This window comes from Leucoraja erinacea, chromosome 7 (assembly GCF_028641065.1).
Source record: "Leucoraja erinacea ecotype New England chromosome 7, Leri_hhj_1, whole genome shotgun sequence".
NCBI classification, from domain to species: domain Eukaryota; kingdom Metazoa; phylum Chordata; class Chondrichthyes; order Rajiformes; family Rajidae; genus Leucoraja; species Leucoraja erinaceus.
Window position 1 is genome coordinate 73,509,510 of NC_073383.1, and position 27,385 is coordinate 73,536,894.

The 27,385-nt window shown below is 45.6% G+C and overlaps 1 protein-coding gene across 1 annotated transcript in view; it reads left to right on the forward strand.

The window, feature by feature from the left end:
* LOC129699107 (contactin-associated protein-like 5) overlaps positions 1 to 27,385 on the forward strand; it is a 1,038,064-nt gene that overhangs the window by 498,175 nt on the left and 512,504 nt on the right. The gene's annotated exons all lie outside the window — the stretch shown is intronic.

A 27,385-nucleotide genomic window follows, 5' to 3' on the forward strand; every position in this document is an offset into this window, starting at 1 on the left:
TAGGCCATTCGGCCCTTCGAGCCTGCACCGCCATTCAATATGATCATGGCTGATCATCCAACTCAGTATCCTGTATCTGCCTTCTCTCCATACCCCCTGATACCTTTAGCCACAAGGGCAACATCTAACATCTTAAATATAGCCAATGAACTGGCCTCAACTACTTTCCATGGCAGAGAACTCCAGAAATTCACCACTCTCTGTGTGAAAAATGTTTTTCTCATCACGGTCCTAAAAGATTTCCCACTTATCCTTAAACTGTGACCCCTTGTTCTGGACTTCCCCAACATCGGGTACAATCTTCCTGCATCGAGCCTGTCCAACCCCTTAAGAATTTTGTAAGTTTCTATAAGTTCCCCCAGAAATAGGCAACGTTTCGGGCTGAAACCTGAAGAAGATGCTGCCTCACCCGCTGAGTTTCTCCAGCACTTTTGTCTACCTTCGATTTTCCAGCATCTGCAGTTCCTTCTTATACATTAAGGTTGTGTGGGTTGGTTCAAGTGATGGGAATGTAGCTGTTCCTGAAGCTGATGGTGTGGTTATTCATTGCCACAGAAGGCTCAGGAGGCCAGGTCAATATATAGTTTTAAGGTGGAGAATTACATATTCTTGATTAGAACGGGTGTCAACGGTTATGGGGAGAATGAGGTTTGGAGGGAGAGACAGATCAGAGACAGATTGAATGGAGGTGTAGACTTGATAGGCAGAATGGCCTAATTCTGCTCCTACCACTTATGATTAATGATCAACATTTATTCCCTTATCATGTCCCTCACCATAACACAAACCAACCCACCTTCCATTGAGTTTAAGGTACACAAAAAAGCTGGAGAAGCTCAGCGGGTGCAGCAGCATCTATGGAGCGAAGGAAATAGGCAACGTTTCGGGCCGAAACTGATCGGGGGTGGGGGAGAAGAAAGGAAAAAGGAGGAGGAGCCCAAAGGCTGGGGGATGGGAAGAGACAGCAGGAGGGCTGAGGAAGGGGAGGAGACAGCAAGGACTAACAGAATTGGGAGAATTCAATGTTCATGCCCCCAGGAGGAAGCAAACGTGGCTGTGGTATCAAGTCTGGGTAAGGATGTGGTCGTACAGTTGGAGGGCAGGGGGGATCACAGAGAGGGGACTCCATTTATACCTTGCGCTGCTTCAGCAAGGCCAGCAGCATAATCAAGGATGAGTCGCACCCTGGTCACTCCATCTTATCCCCTCTCCCATCAGGCGAAAGGTATAGAAGTGTGAAAACGCACACCTCCAGATTCAGGGACAGTTTCTTCACAGCTGTTATCAGGCAACAGCTCTTTGGTGACCCTTGGACTATCCTCGATCAGACTTTGCTGGCTTTATCTTGCACTAAACGTTATCTACACTGCGAATGGCTCAATTGTAATTGTGTATTGTCTTTCCACAATACAATGTATTTGTATTTGTATAGGAGGTTACACAAAAAAGCTGGAGAAACTCAGCGGGTGCAGCAGCATCTATGGAGCGAAGGAAATAGGCAACGTTTCGGGCCGAAACCCTTCTTCAGACATTCCATACACCATACACATGTATACAAATGTATTTGTATACATGTGTATTTCCACCTGTATACAGAGGTACAGCTTTTTGCTGTACCTCTGTATACATGGCTATAAAGTAACTAAATTGAACATTTAAGGGAAGCTTTGAGATAACATGTAATGGATACAATTCAATAAGAAATGAAAACTCCAAAGTAGTTTGGACACAATGGTCCACCTCACTCTGCCATGGAGTTTTAACCTACTTGAGAAGGTAGGTGGAAGGGTGGGATAGGAAGTCCCACCATGTATAGTTAATTGAAACAGTTAAGGATAGTGTTAGACTCAACCGTGTATAATAGCGCAAAGCCAATAAGTAGGTTGGAGGATTGAGCAGGATATATATTTTAAAACAACCTCTAAAAAATGAATGAGGATGAGAAGTGAGAATGCCAGACACATCTGGACAAAAATACAACACGATGAACATTTTTATAGATAGTTGAAAAAGGTTGCAAAGTGAAATTGATCCTTTAGAAAGTGACTGGGGAATTATATGGAATGGAATGGAATATAAGGAGACAGTGGGTCTTACATTGGGGGGGGGGGGGGGGGGAAGCAAATTTCATCAAAGTAAGATAGACACAAAATGCTGGAATAACACAGCGGGACAGGCTGCATTTCTGAAGGGGTAACGTTTCGATTCAAGACCCTTCTTCAGACATTAAAGTAAGGCAAACTTGCCAAGCATGCACTGAGAAAATCTATTTGCAGGTTGGAGTCATGGAGTGATACAGTGTGGAAATAGGCCCTTAGGCCCAACTTGCCCACACCGGTCAACATGTCCCGGCTGCACTGGTCCCACCTGCCCGCTTTTGTTCCATATACCTCCGAACCTGCCCTATCCGCATCTGTCTAACTGTTTCTAAAATGTTGGGATAGTCCCAGCCTCACCAACCTCCTCCGGCAGCTCATTCCATACACCCACCACCCTTTGTGTGAAAATGTTACCCCTCAGGTTCCTATTAAAATGTTTCCCCTTCACTTTAAACCTATTTGGTTCACCTACTCAGGCCAAGAGACTCTGCATCTACCCGATCTATTCCTCTCATGGTTGCTCCACTCCTACACAGTGGGGAACATTCAAAGGAAAGACAGCAAGACAGCAGAGTTGTCCTCAGCACACATGACCATAAACTGCACCTCAGCACACATGAACATAAACTAAAGAGAGTTTGTTGCCGACATGTTCCTGTAAGAGTGAAAGCTAAGGGAGCCAAGTGCACTGAGCCCTGGGTGTCAGAAAATCTCAAGAGTTGGATAAACAAAAGCAACCCTATGGTAGATACAGTATTATCACTAAAGACTGGGGATGTTTGTTAAGTGCATAAAACGGTATACATAAAACTGGGATACACTTAAAAAGGAAGTTAGTTTAGTTTACAGTAACAGCGCGGAAGCAGGCCCTTCAGCTCGCCGAGTCCACACTGACCAGTGATCCCCGCACACTCACGCTAACCTACGCACACTGGGAACAATTTACAATTATACCATGCCAATTAACCTACAAAGGTGTACACATTTGGAGTGTGAGAAGAGACTAGAGATCCCGGAGAAAAAGCACGCAGGTCACGGGAAGAATGTATAAACTCTATACAGACAGCACCGGCCGTCAGGATCAAACCTGGGCCTCTGGTGCTGTGAGGCAGCAACTCTACCACTGCGCCACCGTGCTGCCTTTAGGTTGTACTCCAACTTCATAAAAAGACATTACCTACAGTGAAAAAAGGGAACGAGTGCATATATTACATTTAGATTTCCAGAAGGCATTTAATAAGGTGCTCTTTCAAAGATAATTGCAGGAGATAAAAGCTCATGTGTGTAGATGATTGTTGTTATAACAGGACATTGTAAGCAGCATAAATGAGTCTTTGTCTTCTTGGCAGGATACAATGAATGTAGTGCTGCAGGGGTCAGTGCTGGGGCTTCACGTCTAATGTACATAAATTACTTTCAAGTAGGTATCAGAGGTAGATTTACAAATGGCACGGAGGTAGATCGGAAAACAGGATGCAATGAGAACCTAAGCAGTCTTTCAATCGCTATAAACTGGCTAAGTAAGGATGGAAAACAAGGCAAATGAAGCACAATGTGAGAGAGTCTCAAATGTTGGATGCTGAAATAAAGTATAATGTTTTAAATGCCAGCAGACTGCAGACTGCAGATGCCAGTGTACGTGTAACAGTTCATGAAATGCCAAGAGAGACACAAAGTGGGCCATCATGTGCGAGGCACGATGCGTGCGTTGTGCGTCGTGATGCGTAAATGATGTAGCGCAAATTACGCTCAAATGACGCCCAAATGGGATAGCCCCTTAACTCAGTGGGACAGGCAGCATCTCTGGAGAGAAGGAATGGGTGACGTTTCGGGCTGAGGCCCAACTTCCCCACGCCGACCAATGTGCCCCATCTACACTAGTCCCACTACACTAGGCCTGCTTTTGACCCATACCCTGTCTTTGTACCTGTCCAAATGTTTCTTTAACATTGCAATGATACCTGCCTCAGCTACATCTTCCAGCAGCTCATTCCATACACCCATGACCCTTTGTGTAATACAAAGTTACCCCTCAGATTCCCATTGAATCTTTCCCTCCTCACCTGAAACCTATGAATCATCTGGTTCTCGATTCCCCTACTCTGGGGGAAAGACCATGCGTTTACCCAATCTATTCCTCTCATGATTTTGTACACTTAGAGAGTCATAGTCATACAGTGTCGAAACAGGCTCTTCGGCCCAAGTTGCCCACACTGTCCAACATGTCCCATCTACACCAGTCCCACCTGCCAGCATTTGGTCCACATCCCTCCAAGCTTGTCCTATCCATGTACCTTTCAAACGGCTTCCATAAGATCACCCCTCATCCTCCTGCACTCCACGGAGCAGAGCCCTAGCTTGGTCAACATCTCCCTATAGCTCAGCCCCTCGAGTCCTGGCAACATACTGGGAAATCATCTCTGAACCCTTTCCAGCTTGACAATATCTTTGCTATAACACGGTGCCCAATAATGAACACAATCCTCTAAATGTGGCCTCACCAACATCTTATATAACTGTAACATAACCTCCCCAATGTCTACACTCAACATGATTCCCAAACAGCTAATATTTAGGAAGAGAAATAAATTAGGAAAGTCAATGGATTGTTATTTATTGCGCAGGAAACTGACGGTAAAAATAGAGTTGTTTTGGTTCAGTTTTCCGGTAGCGCAGTGGTAGGGCTGCTGCTCTACAGCGCCAGAGACCTGGGTTCTGTCCTGACTACGGGTGCTGTCTGTAAGGATTTTGTACGTTCTTCCCCTGACCTGCGTGGGTTTTCTCTGAGTGCTCCGGTTTCCTCCCACACTCCAAAGACTTACAAGTGTATAGGCTAATTGGCTTGGTAAAATTGTAAATTGTCCCTAGGGTGTCGGATAGTGTTAATGTGCGGGAATTGCTGGTCAGTACGGAATTGGTGGACCGAAGGGCCTGTTTCCGCGCTGTATCTATAAACTAAACTATTCAGGATATTGTTGAGACCACATCATGAGTAATGAGTCTTATTTAACAAAGGAAGTTAATGCAATGGAGACAGTTCAAATTAGGCTTCCTAGGCTGATACCCGAAATGGGAATAGAAACATTCAGACAGGCTGGCTGTTCTGTACTAACTGGGGAATTGTGCTTATATATGGTGATAGTGTTGCTGGACTGTATGCAAAAAAAAACCCTATTTCATAGAAACATAGAAAATAGGTGCAAGAGGAGGCCATTCAGCCCTTCGAGCCAGCACCGCCATTCAATATGATCATGGCTGATCATTCAAAATCAGTACCCCGTTCCTGCTTTCTTCCCATATCCCTTGATTCCTTAGCCCTCAGAGCTAAATCTAACTCTCTCTTGAAAACATCCAGTGAATTGGCCTCCACTGCCTTCTGTGACGTGCGGTTCCCGGAGGTTGCAGGTGGTTGCCGGAGGTTGCAGGTAGTGGAAGCAAGTAGGGAGACTGACAAAAACCTCCGGAAACCTCCAGGAACCGCACGGAAACCTTGGGTGGGGCGCAATGTCTCCAGAGGTTTCCGCTCGGGTTTCCTAAGTTGGACAGGGGCATTACGCTGCACTTCCTCAATAGCAATAATGTCCTTCCTCAAATTGGGAGACCATAATTGCACACAATACTCCAGGTGCAGTCTCATCAGGGCCCTGTACAACTGCAGTTGGACCTCCTTACTCCTAAACTCAAATCCTCTTGCAATGACGGCCAACATGCCATTGGCATTCTTCACTGCGTGCTGTACCTTCATGCTTAATTTCAGTGACTGATGTACAAGGACACCCAGGTCTCATTGCACCTCCCCTTCCCGTAATCTGACACCATTCAGATAATCCTGTTCTTGCCACCAAAGTGGATAACCTCACATGTATCCACATTATCCTGCATCTGCTATGTTTTTGCCCATTCACTCAACCCATGCAAGTCACTCTGCAGCCTCATAGCATCCTCCTCGCAGCTCACCCTGCCTCTCAGCTTTGTGTCATCCGCAAACTTAGAGAAGTTACATTTAATTCCCTCGTCTAAATCGTTAACATATATTGCAAACAACTGGGGTCCTAGCACCGAGCCTTGTGGCACCCTACTAGTCACTGCCTGCCATTCTGAAAATGACCCATTAATTCCTACTCTTTGCTTCCTGTCTGCCAACCAGTTCTCTATCCATGACAATACTCTACCCCCAATACCATGTGCTGTAATTTTGCACACTAATCTCTTGTGTGGGACCTTGTCAAAGGCTTTTTGAAAGTCCAGCTTAGAAGAGTAAAAGACGACTGGATTGAAAGAAACTAAATTCTGAGGTTGAGACGGGATCAACATGGAGAAGATATTTTCTCTTGTGGCAAAACCTCAAAGTTAGGATCACTTCAGGAATAAGGCAGCATCCATTAAAGGCAGAGATGAGATTGTTGTTGTTTCCCCCACTGAGGGTTGTAAGCTTTTGGAATTCACTTAATAGAGCAGTAGAAGCAGAATCTTTGAATAATTTTAAGGAAACGGTTGGAGTCCAAACCAATGGAGATAGCTACATGGAACATCGAACAGTACAACATAGGAAAGGCCCTTCGGCCCACAATATCCATGCTGGGCATGTCGTCAAGCTAAATAATCTTCTCTGCCCATACATGGTGCATGGAATTAACAGCATCTTGATCGTATGTATTAAGAACTGGCTTACTGATGGAAGAAAGAGGGTTGTGATGGATGGACGATATTGAGGCTGTATCAGTGGAGTTCCGCAGGGATCTGTGCTACGATCCCAGCTGCTTTTTGATATATGTGTGTATGTATAAATGACTTGGATGTAAGTATGGACAGGTTGGCCTCTGTAAATTGCCCCTCGTGGATGAGAAAGTGGTATAACATAGAAAACTAGCATGAACTGGTGATCAATGGTTGGATTGGAACCAGTGGGCCGATGGACCTGTTTCCATGCTACAATCTCTAAACTAAACAAAAAAATAGGTGGTTGATAGTTGGCACAGCTATTCCATGTTTTGTGTCTCCGAGTCTGGATGGAATTTTGTCAAGCAGGGCGTTTTGAGAAAATAATGAGGAACAGAGGTGACAATCTTCAATTACATCTTATTGGATGGTGCAACAGGCTTGAGGGGCTGAGAGATCTATTTCTAAGTTACACGCTCATGTTTTAAACAGCGTAACAAAGGATGCAGGAAGATTTGGGGCATATCTGAGCTTGGGGCCGGAACCGTTGATGGCTGCAATGGTGGGAGCGTTCACTTTTAATTAGATGTGAACATGACCTAAATTGGAGAGGTTCAGGGCATTTTTAGAATTGTCAGGCAGGAGGAAGATACACAGTGTACAAAGGGAATTGGAAACTAGGATGAGAATTTAAAAGTGTAGGAAGAAACTGTAAATGCTGGTTTAAACCGAAGACAGACGCAAAATGCTGGATTAACTCCGCGGGTGAGGCAGCATCTCTGGGGAATAGGGATAGGTGATGTTTTCAGTCATGGAAAACAATGAAAATAGGTGCTGGAGTAGGCCATTCGCCCCTTCGAGCCAGCTGTATCTAACTATCTCTTGAATGCATGCAGTGAATTGGCCTCCACTGCCTTCTGTGGCAGAGAATTCCACGGATTCACAACTCTCTGGGTGAAAAGGTTTTTCCTCATCTCAGTCCAAAATGGTCTACCCCTATTCTTAAACTGTGACTCCCTGGTTCTGGACTCCCGCAACATGGGGAACATTTTTCCTGCATCGAGCCTGTCCTAAGGGCCGAGCCCCTTCTTCCTATGTTTCAACCCGAAGCATATCCTATCCCTTTTCCCCAGAGATGCTGCCTGACCCCATTGAGTTACTCCAGCTTTTTGTGGCTATCTTCCATGAGAATGATAAATGTCACTGCTGCGGATATACATTAAAAAAAAACACTACCGACACCCCCCCAAGTGAACAGTATGAAACAGGGATCACAGCTGAGACAAACCTCTTCTATACTGCACAATCTCTATCCACAATGAGAATGTTGCCAGGACTAGACGGTCTGAGCTATAGGGAAAGGTTGAGTTGGCTGGGAGAGCGGGGTGATCTTATAGAAGTGTGTAAAATCATGAGAGGAATAGATCGGGGAGATGCACGGTGTCTCTTGCTCAAAGTATTAAATCGAGGAATAGAGGATATAGGTTTAAGGAGAAGGGGAAAAGATTTGATAGGAATCTGAGGAGTAACATTTTCATACAAAGGTGTGATGGATGTATGGAATGAACTGCCAGAGCAGGTAATTAAGTCAGGGACTATCCCCAATGTTTAACAAACTGTTAAAGAAAAAAGGTACATGGATAGGACAGGTTTGGAAGGATATAGGCCAGATGTGGGCAGGTGGGACTAATGTAGCTGGGATATGTTGATCGGTGTTGGGCTGTAGGGCCCGTTTCCACGCTATATCACTCCATGACTCGATGACTCGAAACTATCCACTCATGTTAGGCCAGGATAATCTATTCTTTAATTACCCAAACAGAACATAATTTAATATTTTTAAATGAGAATGAGCTGCTCAGATGGAATACCTCCTGGCAGTACATGATGATTAAAAACTGCATCCCAAATTTGCAATTGAAAGATTACTGAGTGGTGAAAATCAAGAGGTTTTCACAGCAGTAATACGTTTCTCAAGGCATTTTAATACAGAGACATTGATTATAAATATCCAGGATTAACTAGGTTTATTTTTGGATTCAGGACGTAACTAGCATGACGATATCACCACATATTAGTTCATGAAGAATAGGAGCAGAATTAGACCATTCGGCCCATCAAGTCCACTCCGCCATTCAATCATGGCTGATCTATCTTTCCCTCTCAACTCCATTCTCCTGCCATTAACCCCTGATTCCCGTACTAATCGAGAATCTATCTATCTCGGCCTTAAAAATATCCATTCACTTGGCCTCCATAGCCTTCTGTGGCAATGAGTTCCTCATTGTCGCCATCCACTGACTATAGAAGTGCCTCCTCATCTCCTTCCTAAATGTACGTTCTTTAATTCTGAGGATGTCCTTTAATTCTCAGTTTAATTTGTTTTAGTTTAATTTTTAGTTTTTTAGAGAAACAACTCGGAAACAGGCACACAGAGTCCGTGCCGACCAGCGATCCCTGCACATTAACATTATCCTACACACACTAGGGACAATTTACACATATACCGAGCCAATTAACCTGCAAACCTGTACACCTGTGGAGTGTGGGAGGAATCTGAAGATCTCGGAGAAAACCCACGAAGGTCACGGGGAGAAGGTACAAACTCTGTGCAGACAGTATGCGTAGTCGGAATTGAACCCAGGTCTCTGGTGCTGCATGCACTGTAAGGCAGCAACTCTACCGCTGCACCACCGTGATCTCAAATAAAAGAGAAACTGCGCTATTTAAAAACATTTATCTCAAATGAAGTCAATTTGCTATTGACTAACTTTGCATTCTTTAGTAGAGACAAGGAACTGCAGATGCTGGTGTACACCAAAGAAATGCATTTTGTTGCAGATGCTGGTGTATACCAAAGAAAGACACAAAGTGATGGAGTATCTCAGCAGGTCAGGCAACACTCCTGGAGGAATAGGAATGATGAAGTTTCGGGGTCATGACACCTTCTTCAGACTGAAAGATGTGGGTGGGGGTTGGTGAGGGGGGGGGGGGGGGGGGGGGGGGGGGGGGGGGGGTGGGGGGGGGGGTGAAGTGAAGAGCTAGAGGCGAGAAAATACCAGGATGAATCAGGGCCACAAATGACCTCAGGCAAGGTGGTGCCTGGTAAGTTAATTGTTGGCCAGGGAAGATGTGGTCTCAAGAGGGGAACTACGAGGAGAACTGTGGATCTGGTAAATGACGAGAGTTATTAAAAATGCATTCACACTGCTGGGTTGTAAACGATCCAAGCAAAATATGAAGTAGACAAAAATGCTGAAAAAACTCAGCGGGTGAAGCAGCATCTATTAGCGAAGGAAATAGGCGACGTTTCGGGTCGAGACCCTTCTTCAGACAAGCAAAAAATGAGGTGCTGTTCCTCCCATTTACATTTTGGCCTCTCTCTGCAATGGTTCAGTTCAGTTTAGTTTATTGGCATGTATACTGAGTACGTGTACATGCACAGTGAAAATGTTTTATCACGTGTTACCCAGTCAGCGGAAAGACAATACGATTACAATCAAGCCATTTACAGTGTACAGATCCACGATCAGGCATTAGTGCAAGATAAAGCCAGCAAAGTCCGAACAAGGATAGTCCGAGGGTCACCGATGAGGTAGAAAGTAGTTCAGGACCGCTCTCTGGTTGTGTGGTAGGACGGTTCAGTTGCCTGATAACTGCTGGGAAGAAACTATCCCTGAATCTGAACATTTTTGCCTGATGGGAGAAGGGAGAAGAGGGAGTTGCCAGTGTGTGACTCGTCCTTGATTATGCCGCTGGCCTTGCCGAAGCAGCGTGAGGTATACAGTAAATGGAGTTAATGGAAGGGAGGTTGGTTTGTGTGATGGACCCGAAATGTCACCCATCCTTTTTCTCCAGAGATGCTGCCTGACCCGCTGAGTTACTCCAGCGCTTTGTGTCTGACAGTGCTGGCGTCTGGAACTGAAGGTGCTTCAGCATTTTTAGGAGCTATTGTTTCTAAACCGACTTTACTGAGTCAGGGCTCAAAAAGAATAATACAACTTGGTTACAATTTGCAATATATTACTGTGCTGTTTTACTATCCATTTTAAAATGTCAAACTGTCCAGATTACCCGGTAATTACATTCTTGGAGACAATGTGGGATTCATAACAGAACAAAGATGTGCAAATTAGTTGTTTGAGATTATTTTAAACACAATTGTGGCACGAAAGTTACTATAATGACACTATCAAGAGTGTCTATGAAGCATGCAAAATTGACAAATAGAGAGTGTATTGAATTACAGATAATGTGTCCAATACATGAAAATGCACCATTATTTGCAGTTATACATTTATGCATTTCTACTTGACCTGGCATGATAATAACTTTGTGTAGAAACAAGGAACTGCAGATGCAGGTTAAAAACAAATTGCTGGAGTAACTCGGCGGGTCAGGCAGCATCTCTGATGGCAGGGCAGCGCAGCGCAGCGGTAGAGTTGTTACCTTGTAGCGCCAGAGACCTGGGTTCGATCCTGAATACAGGTGCTGTCTGCACGGAGTTTGTACGTTTTCCCCGTGACCTGCGTAAGGTGTAAATCAAGTCAATGGGGAATGGGTAGTTTCTACGTTGTCAGATGGACTGGGCTACATCCACAGTTCTGCAATTTCTTGATCGGCATGGATGAGTTAGGACAATTGGCCTCTTTCCCTGCATGTATTCTCTGCCTCAGAAGGCAGTGGAGATCAATTATCTAGATGCTTTCAAGAGAAAGTTAGATAGAGCTCTTAAAGATAGCGGAGTCAGGGGATATTGGTGAGAAGGCAGGAACGGGGTACTGAATATGGATGATCAGCCATGATTACAGTGAATGGCAGTGCTGGCTCGAAGGGCCGAATGGCCTACTCCTGCACCTATTGTCTACTGTCTATTGTGTAGGAAGGAACTGCAGATGCTGGTTGAAACCGAAGATAGATGCAAAGTGCTGGAGTAACTCAGCAGGACAGGCAGGCATCTCTGGCGAGAAGGAATGGGTGACGTTTCAGGTCAAGACCCTTCTTCAGACTTAACAAGAATCAAGAACCCATTCCGTCTCTCCAGAGATGCTGCCTGTCCCGCTGAGTTACTTCAGCAACTTGCGTCTGTTTCCCAGCTGTGTGATTCTACAGAAATAGAGGGACAGTTACTATTGTAGTTAGCTACTGCTTCATGCTCCACATGATGAGTTCCTATTTAAAGACAAACCACTTGAATGAATGTTGGTTCGGTACTGATTTTCTGCCACTACTATGAAAGATTATTCAAACTAACCCTGAGCACTCAATTCATGGTCACTGCCCGGGAGCTAGAGAAAATCCCATCAAAGTAATGGTTTTTTTTTACCTTCAAGCACTAAACACCCAGTGTAGGTGGTGGCATGGATAGTCAGTATCAATGTTCAGTACGACCCGTGGAGCTGCCTGATCCAATTTGTTTAGTTTAGCTTAGATATACAGCATGGAAACGGGCCATTCGGCCCAACGATTCGGCCCACCAGCGATCCCCGCCCATTAACACTTATACCAGGCCAATTAACCCACGTCTTTGGAGTGTGGAAGGAAAGCGAAGATCTCAGAGAAAACCCACACGGTCACGGAGGGAACGTACAAACTCTGCACAGAGAGCACCCGTCGTCAGGATCGAACCCGGGTCTCTGGTGCTGCAAGCGCTGTAAGGCAGTAACTCTACCGCTGCGCCACTGGGCTGCCCCTTATTGTAGGAAGGAACTGTACACCAAAGATAGGCACAAAATGCGGGAATAACTCAGCGGGTCAGTCAGCATCTCGAGATTTAGTTTAGTTTAGTTCAGAGATACAGTGCGGAAACAGGCCCTTTGGCCTGCCATGTCCATCCCTGTACGCATACACGATCCTACGCACACTCGGCACAATTTACATTTATCCCAAGCCAATTAACCTAGAAACCTGTACATCTTTGGAGTGTGGGAGGAAACTAGAGCACCTGTGTAAAGCCCACACGGTCACGGGAAGAGCGTACAAACTCTGTGCAGGCAGCACCCATAGTCAGGATCGAACCCAGCTCCCCAACGCTGTAAGGCGGCAACTCTACCGCTGCGCCACCGTGCCGCCCACCGTTCCTCCAGCATTTTCTGCCTATGTGATCTATTTATTGCCTGTCAAGTCCTTTTTGGCAGAGTGATGGGACCAAAATATTTGTGAAGTGCCTCGGGATGCTTCTCTGCGATAAAGTACCATAGATGTTCCTCAGGCAAGCTCAGTGGGTGAGGCAGCATCTATGAGACCCGAAACGTCGCCTATTTCTTCTCTCCATAGATGCTGCCTCACCCGTTGAGTTTCTCCAGCATTTTTGTCCACCTTCGATTTTTCCAACATCTTCAATTCTTTCTTAAACATAAATGTTCCTCGTATATCTTCCCACATAGTTCTGAGGAACATTGCAGGTGGAAATACTAGTGCTGCGAATAGTCATTGAGGTGCACATCAACGACTCCTTCTTCAACTTAGTATGCTATAACTACATGTGCAACTTTGCCCTGTAGAGTTTGAATCCTTTTTAAACTTATACTTTTCCCCAAGCACATTTTTAGTTTTCAATTACAAATCTTCTGTAGCACTGCATTTGTTTTAGTCTCCCAGTTATGTAGCTCTATGTTTCTTAAGCTCTATGTTTCTATGTTTCTTTGCACCTTCTCCATTAGCAGCAAAGCTCGGGCACTTATCTCTGATATCTGTCACCCTGTTCTGAAGAAGGGTCTCGATCCGAAACATCACCCTTTCTTTCTTTCCATAGATGCTGCCTGTCCCGCTGAGTTACTCCAGCTTTTTGTGTCTGCAGTTTAAACCAGCATCAGCACCAGTTCCTTCCAACACACCCTGTTCTTAAACTCTTTCCATCCCCTATTCAACTATGTTCCATCAAAAGCCTCTTCCAAACCCACTTAAGTATCGTTTGTGTCTTCACGTTTCACTCTTAATGCCTGCTCTTTCTTCAATGCTTTCTCTGCAAAATGTGCCTCGGGACAGTTTTGTTTTGTGAAAGATATTACCAACATTTTAATCGAGAAACAATAGACCAAGGTACGTCTAATTCTTTGTGTGCTTGATGTGCAGAGCAGTCTACGCACGCCTTTCTCTCTCTCATACATTTTTCCTGTATGTTGTTGGTTCTATTTCCGAAATTCATACCGAACTTGAACTTTTTTTTTCGTTGCTTCTTTGCATTCTGTTCATCCTCTGATATGATCAATAGACAATAGGTGCAGGAGTAGACCATTTGGCCCTTTGAGCCAGCACCTCCATTCAATATGATCATGGCTGATCATCCAAAATTATTACCCCGCCCTTTTGAAAACATCCAGTGAATTGGCCTCCACTGCCTTCTCTAGCAGATAATTCCACTGATTCACAACACTCATGGTGAAGAAGATTTTCCTCATCTCAGTCCTAAATGGCCTACCCTTATACCTAAACTGTGACCCCTGGTTCTGGACTCCCCAAACATGGGGAGCATTTTTCCTGTATCTAGCCTGTCTGTAGCATTGGCTATAGCATGTTAGCTAATTAGAATGCCTAGACATTGCTGAGCTGTGAATGTAGAGCTAGAACCCGGGTCTCTGGCGCCGTAAGGCAGCAACTCTACCGCTGTGCCACCGTGCCGCCCCAAATGTGCCTTTCCTATCATATCTTTTCCCTCAGACCTTAAACCTCAGTCTGAAGAAGGGTCTCGACCCGAAATGTCACCTATTCCATTTCTCCGGAGATGCTGTCTGACCCGCTGAGTTACTGCAGCTTTTTTGTCTATCTTCAGTTTAAACCACCATCTGCAGTTCCTTCCTGCACATTAAACTTCTGCCCTTGAATTTCTGATTCTGTAACTCAGAGGGGATATGTACGGATATTATATGTCATCATTTTATGCAAATAGTTATAGAATGATAAAGTGGAAACAGGCCCTTCGGCCCAACTTTCCCACACCGGCCAACATGTCCCAGCTACACTGGTCCCACCTGCCCGCATTTGATCCATAGCCTTCCAAACCTGTCCTATCCATGTACCTGTCTAACTGTTTCTTAAATGTTGGGATAGTCCCTGCCTCAACTACCTCCCCTGGCAGCTTGTTCCATACACCCACTGTCCTTTGCGTGAAAAAGTTACCCCTCAGATTCCTATTAAATCTTTTCCACTTCACCTTAAATCTATGTCCTCTGGTCCTTGATTCAACTGCTTTGGGCAAGACACACTGTGCGTCTACGCGATCTATTACTCTCATGATCTTATACACCTCTAAAAGATCACCCCTCATCCCTCCGGTAGGCGGCGCGGCTCTGGCCAGCAGCGGCCTCTGCAGCCTGTCCGCGTTTTTATTATTTTTTGTCTGTGTTTTTATGTAGTTTTTTTGTTATTTTATGTTGGGGTGTGTGTGTGGGGGGGGTGCGGGGGTGGGGTGGGGAGGGGGGGGGAAACTTTTTGAATCTCTCCCTGCACTGGAGACCCGACCTTTTCTCGTCAGGTCTCAGGTGTCGTTGAGGCCGCAACGAGGAGCGGCCTCCAACGGGAAGAAGCCGGGGACTCTGGTGCCGACTCACCGTTGCCGTCGCGGAGCTGGCCGAGTCCGGAGCGGGTGGAGCGGTGGAGGAGCGCTGCTGCTGCTGCTGCTGCTGCTGCTGCTACCGGAGAGTCGGAGGCTCCAACGACGGGTCTGTGGACGACGGCACCGGGAGCCCGCGGCTCCCTGGAGGGAGACCGCTTTTCGGGGCTCCTGCAACGGCGACTTCTCCCGCCCGAGTTGCGGGGTTGAAGAGCTCCTGGAGCGGGGCCTACATCACTGCCCCGCGCGGCTGGAATGGCCGCGGACTCTGCGAGCGCACACCGGGGGCTCCAACACCAAGACCCGGTGTGCGACCTCGCACCACCCGGCGTGGCTTTAATGGCCGCGGGACAATCGCCATCGCCAGCCGGGGGCTTTGACTTTGACTGACATCGGGGGGGGGAGAGTACAGTGGAGAGATAAGTTTATTTGGCCTTCCATCACAGCTATGTGATGGATGTTTATGTTAAATGTAATTATGTTGTGTCTGGGGTCTATTTGTGTGTAATGTATGGCTGCAGAAACGGCATTTCGTTTGGACCTCCAGGGGTCCAAATGACAATTAAATTGACTCTTGACTTGACTCTTGATCCTCCTGCACTCCAAGGAATAGAGTCCCAGCCTACTCAACCTCTCCATATAGCTCACACCCTCTTGTCCTGGCAACATCCCGGTAAATCTTCTCTGAATCCCGTAAATCTTTGTACTTCTATAAGATCACTTCTGATGCCTTCCTGCTCAGCTTTCAATATGCAACATTTGTATTTTCTCTGTGGCATGCATTGAATTACTTTCTGAAGCATGGATATGGATGAGTACAACTTACCCTTGATCCATGTAATATGGTTATGAAGTCTAATACCTTGTTTTAGTACTTCAGAAATATTGTATCCAAAATGATATGCTATTACTTACCAGGAATAATGAAACGACACACACTGATTCAGTGTAATAGAGAAAATGCAGGGAATCAAAATTAATAGAAATATGTTTCCCGCATTTTGATAGTGTGCCTTCAGCACCGCTCCCAATGTCTTCTTCAATTTAATTAAATTCGCACATGCCACTTCATTTTACGTTTGCAAAAGCAAAGAATTAATGTGTGCCTGCTGGCACTCTCCCCCCTCCCCCCCCCCCCCCCCCCCCCCCCCCCTTGTGTCCCTTGTGCATTTCCCCTCTCCCTCCCTCCCTCCCCCTCCCTCCTCTCCTCTCCCCTCCTTCCCTCCTCCTCCCTCCCCCCCTCCCTCCCTCCCTCCCTCCCCGCCCCCCTCCCTCCCTCCCTCCCTCCCTCCCTCCCCCTCCCTCCCTCCCTCCCTCCCCTCCCTCCCTCCCCCCTCCCCCTCCCCTCCCTCCCTCTCCCCCCTCCCTCCCTCCCTCTCCCTCCCTCACTCCCTCCCTCCCCCTCTCTCTCCCCCCCTCTCTCCCCCTCCCTCTATCTCCCTCCCTCCCTCTCTCTCCCTCTCCCTCTCCTCCCTCTCTCCCTCCATCTCCTCACTCACTCACTCACTCCCTCACTCACTCACTCACTCACCTCACTCACTCTCTCACTCACTCCCTCTCTCACTCTGTTACTCACTGTCACTCCACTCCCTCACTCCCTCCCTCACTCACTCACTCACTCACTCACTCACTCACTCACACACTCTCTCACTCACTCACTCACTCACTCACTCACCCTCCCCCTCTCTCTCTCTCCCACCCACTCCCTCACTCACTCCCTCTCTCTCACTCTCACTCACTCACTCACTCACTCTCACTCACTCACTCACTCACTCACTCCCCTCCCTCCTTCCCTCTGCCCCCCCTTCCTCCCTCCCTCCCTCTCTCACTCCCTCCCTCCATCTCTCCCTCCCTCCCACCCTCCCGCTCAACCTCTCTCCCTTACTCTCTCCCTCACTCCCCCTCCCTCACCTTCTATAACACGATGGATTTTTTGATTTGCATTCAATAATCAGAGGAAGACATTAATCTGTCTGAAGAAGGGTCTCGACCCGAAACCTTACCCATTCCTTCTCTCCAGAGATGCTGCCTGACCCACAAGCTACTCCAGCATTGTGTGTCTATCTTCGGTGTAAACCAGCATCTGCAGTTCCTTCCGACACAGATCATTGACGTTCTTCGAAATATTAAATGCTATTGCCAAAGAGAGTTGGAATCGCCAACGGAGTTTCCTAATATCTTTGGTTTATGAGGTTTAATAAACACATATTTTGATGAGAAATATTCATATTTTCCAGATTTTTTATATAGTATTCTTCCCATTCTAGTCAAGCCTTTTAAAATAACATTTTATAGTTTATGAGTTTTGTTGCTAGAGCGAGATAAACTTGCACACAGATCGGTTACATAAAGTGACCTCTTTCATCAGTTAGACTGAAGGTGATTGTTAATTCCTCTGTCAATTAATCTTAGCATTCAAAGAGACGCAAGAGACTGCAGATGCTGGAATCCTGAGCAAAGCACCAAGTGCTGGAGGAACTCATTGAGACTGGCAGCAATGCTAGAGGGAAATGGACAGACTATTCAGGTCTGGTTCATTTTTCAAACTCCGTAGCCACGCTGATTTTCTATATGTAATATGAAGGTTAGATCGCATGGGATCCATACTAGATTGCAGAATGGATAGAAAATTGGCTTCATGGAAGGAAAGCAGAGGGTGATGGTGGAACGTTGCTTCTTGGAATGGAGGCCTGTGACTAGTCGTGTGCCTCTGGGATCGGTGCTGGACCTGTTACTGTTTGTCATCCGTATCAACTATTTGGATAAGAACATACACAGCAAGATTAGCAAGTTTGCACATGATACAAAAGTGGGTGGTTTTGCAGATAGTGAAGATGGTTGTGAAAAAATGGCAGCAGGATCTTGATCGATTGGCCGGCTGGGTTGATGAATGGTTGATGGATTTTAATGCAGAAAAATGTGAGGTGTTTCATTTTGGGAAGTATAACATGGGCAGGACTGAAGGGTGCTGATTGTGGATGATCAGCCATGATCACATTGAATGGCAGTGCTGGCTCTAACGCCGAATGGCCTACTCCTGCACCTATTGTCTATTGTCTATACTCTAAAGGACCTACACAGCAAATAGACAATATACACAATAGACAATAGGTGCAGGAGCAGGCCATTTGGCCCTTCGAGCCAGCACCACCATTCAATGTGATCATGGCTGATCATCCACAATCCGTACCCCGACCCTGCCTTCTCCCCATATCCCCTGACTACGCTATTTTTAAGAGCCCTTTCTAGCTCTCTCTTGAAAGCATAGAAAGAATGGTCTTGAAAGAATGGTCGGGCTCTGGGTAGTATTGGAGAACAGAGGGTTCTAGGACTGCAGGTGCATTACTCCCTGAAGGTGGAGTCGCAGGTAGATCAGGTGGTCAAAAAGGCCTTTGGCACATTGATTTTTATCAGCCAGAGTATTGAGTATAAAAGTTAGGAGGTCATGTTAAAGTTGGGCAGTCATGTTGCAGTTGTCGTTGGTGAGGCCACATTTGGAGTCTTGTGTTCAGTTCCGGGCACCATGTTATAGGAAAGATGTTGTCAAGCTGGAAAGGGTACAAATGTATTTCCAGCTTTTTCTGTTCTTTATTTCAAACTTCCAGCAAACCCTTTTTTTGTTTTTGAACTGTTGTGATAGATATTGCATCTCACAGCACTCCACTTAAATGCTACTTCACTTTTACCCTAGTTCTGAAGATTAATCTTCAATGCAATACATACACTCTGCCAAGTGTTTCAATTCAGATTAGTTTATTATCAGTTCAGTAAATTGTCACTTGTGCCGAGGTACTGGGAAACGTTTTTCTTGCGTGCTAGCCATGTTGCCACACCATTTCAGAGTGCAAGAGTTTCTGGATTACAAAAAGACTAATAGGCCTGTCCCACTTAGGCGATTTTTTCGGCGACTGCCGGCGAATACGGCATTGAAATGCACTGTCGGTGTCAGCACTGGCGACAAGACGCTACGACTCTTTGGGCGACTGAGGAGACTATTCACGATCATACAGGCGACACCTCAGCGACCACCGGCGACCGTGTGGCGACCGCATTGTCTCCTGTAGTCGCCTAAAAAGTCGCTTAAGTGGGACGGGCCCATTAGTTCCACTTTGCAAGTTTCACTTTGCAAACATAATAAGACTTGTTGAAATGAGGTCTCCACAGATTTACATCCACAGGTTTCCAATTTGTGATCCCAGCTACAAAGACAGATGTATACAGTAATTCGTTCTTCCCCCGCACAGTTAAAGCATGGAATAATCTCCACCCAACTATAGTTACCCAACCAGATGCAACTAAATTTAAAGTAGCTCTTTCTTCCCAATAACCCTTTCAGGCTTAAGCCCTCCCTTCACCACCTCCAGTTTGAATTCCATTTGGAATATTTTAGAGGACCAAGAAACCAAGAACAGATTAATTTAGTTTACTTTACAGATACAACACTCCCCAGGGCCCTATTAATTGATGTAAAGGTTCTGCCCTGGTTTGACTTCCCAAAGTTCAACACTTCACATTTATCTGCACTATACTCCATTCACAATTCTGCAGCCCACTTGCCCAGGTGATCAAATATCCTGCTGTAATCTGTTTAGGATCTATTTTATCACAAATCAAGACGATGTCCCACCACTCCACTCCACTACACTGGGGCGTTCCCCCACACTCTAACACTGTCCTGCACACACTGGGGACATTTTAACATTTATACCAAGTCAATTAACCAACAAACCTGTACGTCTTTGGAGCGTGGGAGGAAACCAAAGATCTCGGAGAAAGGTCACCGGGAGAGCCAACAAGCTCCATACAGCCAGCACCAGTGGTCAGGATCGAACCCGGGTCTCTGGCGCTGTAAGTCAGCAGCTCTACCGCTGCACCACGGTGCCGCCAACCTACACAGCTAGCTTTGTGTAAACTATTACCTAAAAAGGTATCATATTACACCAAATGTTTTAACACTGGTTAATTTTATGCAAACCTATGGTAGAACTGTCTATGGATGTGATAGAAGTGAAGTGGTAACTTATCTTTTGTATAATACTATCCTGGAGCTATTATCTCTTAATGGCCCATCTCACAGCATGAGACGTCTTCACCAGTTAATATAGAAAGGCCATGAAACATTTCAGACTAGCTCTGTTAATAACATTATGTTTTATGATAATATTGAAGATGATAACTGCTTTGGCTCAAAAATTGAGCATTTTATTTCTGGGACAGGGACATTAATAAAACCATTCAATTTACTCTTTCGGTGTCATGTATGATAAATATGACATATCCTGACATTTCTCCTCACATTTCCCTCCCCCACCCAAGACGTTGGACCTGATTTCAAAGTCGGCTTGTTGTGTCTCATTGTCTGTAACTCATTTTCACCTCGCCCACAGCTAACAATGGCCTGTTTCCTTTTTCATCGTTACGTTTTTGCACATCTTTCATACATTTGTTCTTTGTCTCCCTATGTCAACATGTTAAAAAATCGTGGGATTCCATTGACTGAACCCCTTCCTGATGGCTGGATCATGACATTCCATAATTCCCGTATTCCCGTTTACCTGCACAGAGAAACTAGAGTAGTTACCTGGTCACGACCTTATTTTGTAGGAATGGGAAGCATCAGGAAGCACGATCCTCCCCAGAGCAGCATTCCCTGTCTACACTATTTAAAGATGAGAGACCAAGAGCAAGAGCAGAATATGGCGGCCAGCAATGGTGAGGTAACCAAAGTGACCATGAATGGAGATATGTCCCCAGACAAAGTTCAGAATGCTGCTGTCGAAATAATTGAGGAAACAGACTGCACTGCCACTGAGAAAAACGCTGTCACTAAGTCAGTATCTCTCAGTAGCTCAGGGGCAATGAACTATAAATCCTTGGAAGAACGAGAAGCCTTGGGTGGAATCATTGCAGCAGGAACTCTGGGGCAGGTGAAGGCTAAAGTAGAAGTATTCAAAGAAGAAAGGGGGTATGGAGGGAAGGCAGGTACAAGATACTGTTGGCTGATCAGCCATGATCATATTGAATGGCGGTGCAGGCTCGAAGGGCCAAATGGCCTACTCCTGCACCTATTTTCTATGTTTCTATGTCTATATCTCTTGTTTCCCTTTCTACTGACTCGCAACCTGAAGAAGGGTCTCGACCTGAAACTTCACCCATTCCTTCTCTCCAGAAATGCTGCCTGACCCGTTGAGTTACTACAGCTTTTTGTGTCTATCTCCTTTGTGTCGTATACTCCTTTACACTGTATTTTCATTAAAATTACTAATCGTTAAGTCATAGATATCGCCTTGAGATTCCTAAAATGGTGGCATCAAGAAACTATTCCGGGCGTGGGAAGTCTTTTGAGGAATTATTCATGCAGCATGCATGACTTGTCTGTTGGTGAGACGACAGATTAGCGAAGGTCATATTGTTGCTAAATCATTTATCAGTGTTTAGTTTATTTTTGTCTAGTTTTGTTTTGAGATGCAGAGCGGAAACTGACCCTTCGGCCCACCGACCAGCGATCCCCGCACATTAACGCTATCCTACACAAACGAGGGACAATTTTACATTTATGCCAAGCCATTTAACGTGCAAAACTGTACGTCTTTCGGGTGTGGGAGGAAACTGAAGATCTCGGAGAAAACTCACGCAGGTCATGGGGAGAACGTATAAACTTTGTACAGACAGCACCCATAGTCGGGATCGAAAAATGGATCTCTGACGCTGTAAGCATTGTATGGCAGCAACTCTCCCGCTGCTCCACCAGGCTTGTAATTCTGTCTGTCATGATGATAGGTTTGAAGTATTCATGATGTGCTAATATTTGCCATGCATTATATGAGCCTAAAGACTTAGGAAATGCTATGTCCCATATCCCATAGTTTCCATCACAGCTTGGTTTGGGTATGTCTGCCCAAGACTGTAAGAAATTACAAAGTTTGGGCAGCACGATGGCGCAGCAGTAGAGCTATTTAGTGATTGTCCCTAGTGTGTAGGATAGTGTAAGTGTGTGGGGATCGCTGGTCAGTGCGGACTCGGTTGGCTGAAGGGCCTGTTTCCGCGCTGTATCTCTAAACTAAACTATAGTAAAATCTAAAACTAAGTTATGGATATAGCATATAGACCATCACACAGACCAGACTTTCCTCTATTGACAACATCTGTACTTCATGCTACCTCAGAAAAGCAGCCAACTTAATGAAAGACCTAGTCCCATCCCTGTTAGTCCTCCTCCTCCTCTCTGTTCCTTTCCAGCAGTAGGTACAGAAGCTTGAAAATGCGCACCACCAGAATCAGAAACAGCTTCATTCCCTCTGTTATCAGGCTTACATAGAAACATAGAAAATAGGTGCAGGAGTAGGCCATTCGGCCCTTCGAGCCTGCACCACCATTCGATATGATCATGGCTGATCATCCAACTCAGTATCCCATCCCTGCCTTCTCTCCATACCACCTGATCCCCTTAGCCACAAGGGCCACATCTAACTCCCTCTTAAATATAGCTAATGAACTGGCCTCAACTACCTTCTGTGGCAGAGAATTCCACAGATTCACCACTCTCTGTGTAAAAAATGATTTTCTCATCTCGGTCCTAAAATACTTCCCTCTTATCCTTAAACTTGTTCGGGACTTACCCAACATCAGGAACAATCATCCTGCATCTAGCCTGTCCAACCCCTTAAGAATTTTGTAAGTTTCTATAAGATCCCCCCTCAATCTTCTGAATTCTAGCGTGTGCAAGCCGAGTCTATCCGGTCTTTCTTCATATGAAAGTCCTGCCATCCCAGGAATCAGTCTGGTGAACCTTCTCTGTACTCTGAATGGTCCTTCCGTAGACTAGGGTACAGTGCAATTCACCTCTCCCTGATTGTGGATATTTGACTTATCTGTGGAACTGATGCACTACAATACTGAGAACTATATTCTGCACTCTGTATCTTTCCCTTTGCTCTGTCGATTATATTTGAGTTTGGCTTGATTGTATTTATGTGTGGCATATCAGATTTGTTTGGATAATTTTTCACTGAACCTCGGTACACGAGACACGATACGATATTAAACCATACGATAGAACGTTATTTATCCCAGGATGGAAAATGATCTGCCAACAGACATACAAATGCAAACTACATGAAACATGAAATTAAAGTGAAGGGTTTGGGGGATGTGCAAAGATGGGGGCTGCTTCTTGTGAAGTGGCAGGGGCTTAAACAACGAAGCTGTTAAAATATTGCACACAGGCACAGAATGCTGGAGTAACTCAGCGGGACAGGCAGCATCTCTGGAGAGAAGGAATGGGTGACGTTTCGGGTCGAGACCTTTCTGAAGAAATTCTGAAGATGGGTCTCAACCCGAAACGTCACCCATTCCTTCTCTCCAGAGATGCTGCCTGACCTGCTGACTCACGTCGCAGCGGCCTCTACAGTCCGTCTGTCTTTTTGTTATTTTTTGTCCCGTTTTAATGTAGTTTTTATTTTTTTGATGGGGTATGTGTGTGTGTGTGTGTGTGTGTGCGAGGTGGGGGGGGGGGGGGGAAACTTTTAAATTTTTTCCCCTGCACGGAGAACCCGACCTTTCCCTGTCGGGTCTCCGTTGTCGTTGGGGCTGCACCGTGGAGCGGCCTCCAGCAGGAACGTCCTGGGGCTCCAGTCACGGAGCTGCGGACCTACTCACCATCACGGAGCTGGCCGAGTCCGGAGCGGGAGGAGCGGTGGTGGCGCGCAGCTGCGACCCGACCCTCGGAGATTCGGAGGCTTACCGCAGGTCTGGTGGACAGTGATACCGGGAGCCCGCGGGTCCCTGCTGGGAGACTGCTTTTCGGGGCTTCCGCAACGACGACTTCTCCCGCCCGAGTAACGGGGTCGAGGATGACATGGAGCGGGGCCTTACATCATCGCCCGGCGTGGCTTCAACGGCTGCGGGACTTTGCCAGCGCCCGCCCGGGGCTCCAACAACAAGACCCGGAGCGCGGCCTTGCATCACCCGGCGCGGCGTTAATGGCCGCGGGACAATTGTTATCGCCCGCCAGGGGCTCTGACTTTGACTCTGACATCGGGGGGAGAGGGAAGTGCAGGGGAGAGATACGTTTTTTTTGCCTTCCATCACAGCGAGGTGGAGATGCGCTGTGATGGATGTCTGTGTAAATTGTGTTGTGTCTTGGGTCTTTTTTTTCTTGTATGTATGACTGCAGAAACAACATTTCACTTGAGCCTCTATGAGGTTCAAGTGACAAATAAATTATATTGTATTGTATTGTATTGAGTTACTCCAGCATTTTGTGTCCCTCTTCAGTTTAAACCAGCATCTACAGTTCCTTCCTTTTCAAACATTGCAGATCCTGAGACTTTCCTCAAGGTATTTTACCACATTAAAGGAACCGTTTAAGTAGTTTTATCTGTCTATGGTAGTGTTTACCACGCTTAACTGTTTCTGCTGTCTCTCTCAATTTTGTGTTAAATTGAAATGAGTAGCTCACTGTGTACAAATTGTCTTATCTTTCATCCAAATCACTTCGCTCACAGTTGTGTAGGTAATGTCAATTGCTGGCTGTGCCTTAAATACAAGACAAGAAACTAGTGTAGAAAAAGCTGCAGAGAAATAGCCCTTAAACTTAATACGGTGTCTCAAGGTAATTCATAGGAGAAGAGTAATTTTTCGAGTTGGTTGGATGGTAGCCAAGTGAATCTATAGTCAGGAAAATAGAAAAAATGAACACAGATTAGTTATCTATATATGGAGGAATTTGGAATCCATTAAAGAGGGTAACATTTATTAGAATATTGTAAAAATGATGAAAGGGATATCATTTTGGCCCTTCTCATAGTGTTCAATATTTAGCTTTCTAGGGTAGATGAGTGTAATTGATTGAGTTTAACTTATTGTCAGTGTACTGAGGGGGTGGAAGATTGCAACCTTCACGTGGTCCACCCTGTTTCGACTAATGCAATCAACCCGACGTGCACAAACAAATATAGAAAATAGGTGCAGGAGGAGGCCATTCGGCCCTTCAAGCCATTGTAATCATGGCTGATTCATTGTGATCATGGCTGATCGTCCCCTATCAATAACCCGTGCCTGCCTTCTCCCCATATCCCTTGATTCCACTAGCCCCAAGAGCTCTATCTAACTCTCTCTTAAATCCATCCAGTGATTGGGCCTCCACTGCCCTTTGTGGCAGGGAATTCCACAAATTCGCTACTCTCTGGGTGAATTTTTTTTATCTCACCTCAGTCTTATACGGCTTCCCTTTTATTCTAAGACTGTGGCCACTGGTTCTGGACCAGACCAACATTGGGAACATTTTTCCTGCATCTAGCTTGTCTAAATAGATCAAATAGAACAAGTTGACCTACAACTTTAGGCCGTGCATGCCATACACATGAAGGAGAAGAAGTGTACTGAGGTGCAGTGAAAAGCTTTTGTTGCGTGCTATCCAGTCAGCGGAAAGACAATACATGATTACAATCAAGCCATCCATAGTGTGGTAATGATAAAGGCAATAACATTTGGTGCAAGTTAAAGTCCAGTAAAGTCAGATAGCCTCGATTACAGTGATTACAATCAAGTCATCCAAAGTGTACATAGAAACATACAAAATAGGTGCAGGAGTAGGCCATTCGGCCCTTCGAGCCTGCACCCCCATTCAATATGATCATGGATGATCATCCAACTCAGTATCCTGTACCTGCTTTCTCTCCATACCCCCTGATCCCTTTAGCCACAAGAACCACATCTAACTCCCTCTTAAATATAGCCAACAAACTGGCCTCAACTACATTCTGTGGCAGAGAATTCCAGAGATTCACCACTCTCTGTGTAAAAAATGCTTTTCTCATCTCAGTCCTAAAAGATTTCCTCTTTATCCTTAAACTGTGACCGCTTGTCCTGGACTTCCCCAACATTGGGAACAATCTTCCTGCATCTAGCCAGTCCAACCCCTTAAGAATTTTGTACGTTTCTATAAGATCCCCCCTCAATCTTCTAAATTCAAAATCTTCTAAGTACAGATCGTAGAGATTTAAAATAGTGTTTAGTTTAGTTAATTAGTTTAGTTTAGAGATACAGCACGGAAACAGGCCCTTCCACCCACCAAACCCGCACCGACCCCCACACAATGATCCCCACACTATTCTACTTACACTAGGAACAGTTTACATTTATACCAAGTCAATTAACCTACAAACCTGTACATTTTTTGAGTGTGGGAGGAAACCGAAGATCTCGGAGAAAACCCACGCAGGTCACAGGGAGAACTTGCAAACACCGTACAGACAGCACCTGCAGTTGTGATCGAACCCGGGTCTTTGGCACTGTAAGGCAGTAACTCAACCGCTGCACCACCGTGGAGCGATTGTAATGCGTGATTGCAGATTCACTAATGTGATGAGCACGCAAAGAGATAAGGGGAAGGGGGTTAATAGAACATGTGCAGATGCATTCCCTGACACAACATAGAAGGTGGAGACAATGTCAGTCAGAAGAAGGGTTCCTACCCAAAAAGTCACTTGTCCAGACCTCTAGAGATGCAGCATGACATTATGAGTTATTTCAGCTCTTTGTGTTCTAAACCACAATGGAGGCCATAAAGCCATTGATCATACAGCATGGAAACAGGCCCTTCAGCCCAATATATCCACGTCGATCAATCGCTTGCTCATATTTTGTCCATATCTATCCAAATCATTCTTACGCATGTATCTGTCCAGGTGCCTTATTAAAATGTTGTAATGCTGCTATTCAAAGACTGAAGAAGGGTCTTGGCCCGAAACGTCACCAATTCCTTTTCTCCCGAGATGATGCCTGATCCCGCTGAGTTATGCCAGCCTTTTGTGTCTACCTTCATCCCGACTTGTCCACATCGACCAACATGCCCCATCTACGTTAGTCCCACCTGCCTGTGTTTGGTCCATATCCCGTTAAACCTGTCCCATCCATGTACCTGTCAAAATGTTTCTTAAACATTGTGATAGTACCTGCCTGACCTATCTCCTCTGGCAGCTCATTCCATACACCTATCACCCTTTGTAAAAAAAAAGCTGCTGCACAGGTTCCCATGAAATATTTTACCCTTCACCTTAAACCTATGTCCTCT